Genomic DNA, 2594 nt, shown 5'->3' on the forward strand with positions numbered 1-2594 from the left:
ATCCAAATTACCAAAATATATATTCGCAATTCGCAATTCGAAATTTCAAATGAAAGATTAAACCTAAAGAGAATCGTCACCTTCGCCTTTTGTAGTGTTATTTCGGTTACGCGGCCGGTAGTGCGCCGCGTTTACACTATAATGTGTGAGGGAAAATGTACGCAGGAGAGAACTGTACGATAAAATAATGGCGACGGATTATTGCGCTACCCAACATTGCCGTGTCCGTATTCGTTGTTGTTGTCGTCTGGGTCTCTCCCCTCATCCATCGTATAGCAGTGGGTTGTCGTCTTTGACAAGACTTCCTTCACGGCGTTCGCAAACTGCGGCGGCCATTCGGCCGCGTCGGCGGTACATTTGCGAGACGAGACACACTCACCCGGCGTGCGATTATATTTCGTCGCCGCGGCCTATGCGATCGCATCACTCTGGAGTTCCGCGCTAGCAGAATCATCCTGTCGAGTGACGGCGGACGGCGTTTCAGCCTCCGTCGCTCCGTTTACCGCGCCGACGGCGTGCGTTTTCGGTGTGCACGTTTTACGATGGGAAATTGAGAAACGCGGAGCACGATCTCGTGCTCTGTGCGTATGTATGCATACAATCCGTTGTATCTCGTGCGTCGGCACGTTAAAAATCGAAAGAGAGAGCCAGCGTCGCCCGCCGGGTGACTCCGGTGCGCGTTCGCGTGTGACGTGTGGATCGCGGGTGTCGGCGCGCCCAGTGCGCGCGCGCCCGCGGCCTCGCAGAGCAGCTCCCTGGTTGATCCTGCCAGTAATCATATGCTTGTCTCAAAGACTAAGCCATGCAAGTCTCAGTATGAGCCTAATTAAGGTGAAACCGCGAATGGCTCAATATATCAGTTTTGGTTCCTTAGATCGTACACAGTTACTTGGATAACTGTGGCAATTCTAGAGCTAATACATGCAAACGTAATTCTGAACGGGAACGTGAGGAATGCTTTTATTAGATCAAAAACCAATCGGCGGTCGGCGCTCGCGTCGTCCGTCGCTCTTCGAGATGACTCTAGATAACTTTGAGCTGATCGCACGGTCTAGCACCGGCGACGCATCTTTCAAATGTCTGCCTTATCAACTGTCGATGGTAGTTTATGCGACTACCATGGTTGTCACGGGTAACGGGGAATCAGGGTTCGATTCCGGAGAGGGAGCCTGAGAAACGGCTACCACATCCACGGAAGGCAGCAGGCGCGCAAATTACCCACTCCCGGCACGGGGAGGTAGTGACGAAAAATAACGATACGGGACTCGTCCGAGGCCTCGTGATCGGAATGATTACACTTTAAATCCTTTAACGAGGATCCATTGGAGGGCAAGTCTGGTGCCAGCAGCCGCGGTAATTCCAGCTCCAATAGCATATACTAAAGTTGTTGCGGTTAAAAAGCTCGTAGTTGAAATTGTGTCCTGCGGTGTCGGTCTACCGACTGCGGTACGACAGGCACGTCTGCGGGGCTTCTCGCCGGTGCGTCCTTCGCCATCCGGCGTCGGTCGGCCGCAAGGTCGGCCGTTCGCCGAGGCGGGCCGTCGCGGCTGTTTACTTTGAACAAATTAGAGTGCTCAAAGCGGGCTAAGTTTTGCCTGAATATTGTACGCATGGAATAATAGAATAGGACCTCGGTTCTGTTTTGTTGGCTTTCTGATACCAGAGGTAATGATTAATAGGGACAACTGGGGGCATTCGTATTGCGACGTTAGAGGTGAAATTCTTGGATCGTCGCAAGACGGACTAAAGCGAAAGCATTTGCCAAAGGTGTTTTCATTAATCAAGAACGAAAGTTAGAGGTTCGAAGGCGATTAGATACCGCTGTAGTTCTAACCATAAATGATGCCAGCCAGCGATCCGCCGAAGTTTCATTATTTTAACCCGGTGGGCAGCTCCCGGGAAACCAAAGCTTTCGGGCTCCGGGGGGAGTATGGTTGCAAAGCTGAAACTTAAAGGAATTGACGGAAGGGCACCACCAGGAGTGGAGCCTGCGGCTTAATTCGACTCAACACGGGAAAACTCACCAGGCCCGGACACTGGAAGGATTGACGGATTAACAGCTCTTTCTCGATTCGGTGGGTGGTGGTGCATGGCCGCTCTTAGTTGGTGGAGCGATTTGTCAGGTTAATTCCGGTAACGAACGTAACTCTAGCCTATTAAATAGACGTACAACCGGTATCACGAGGGTCCGCGCGCGTCCGTGTCCTTTGGCGTTCTGCGTCGGAGGCGCGGGCGCGTCGCGGTCTTCACTACCGGCGTACAATGAAAATCTTCTTAGAGGGACCGGCGGTATATATAGCCGCACGAGATTGAGCAATAGCAGGTCTGTGATGCCCTTAGATGTCCTGGGCCGCACGCGCGCTACACTGAAGGGATCAGCGTGTCCTCCTTGGCTTAACGGCCCGGGTAACCCGATGAAACCCCTTCGTGATAGGGATTGGGGTTTGCAATTCTCCCCCATGAACGAGGAATTCCTAGTAAAAGCGAGTCACCAGCTCGCGTTGATTGCGTCCCTGCCCTTTGTACACACCGCCCGTCGCTACTACCGATGGATGATTTGGTGAGGTCTTCGGACTGGCGCGCGGAAGCTCCTC

The 2594-nt window shown here is 52.7% G+C and overlaps 1 non-coding gene across 1 annotated transcript in view; it reads left to right on the top strand.

Moving 5' to 3' along the window:
* The first annotated feature begins 752 nt into the window (after window positions 1-752).
* Window positions 753-2594, top strand: part of LOC147065765 (small subunit ribosomal RNA) — a 1944-nt gene continuing 102 nt past the window's right edge. Inside the window, exon 1 of the ribosomal RNA XR_015071859.1 lies at window positions 753-2594. This exon is cut by the window's right edge and continues 102 nt beyond it. This is a non-coding gene — a ribosomal RNA (small subunit ribosomal RNA).

This window comes from Rhyacophila brunnea, unplaced genomic scaffold (genome assembly GCF_057557595.1).
Source record: "Rhyacophila brunnea isolate RB1 unplaced genomic scaffold, BYU_Rbru_1.0 scaffold_6, whole genome shotgun sequence".
NCBI lineage: Eukaryota > Metazoa > Arthropoda > Insecta > Trichoptera > Rhyacophilidae > Rhyacophila > Rhyacophila brunnea.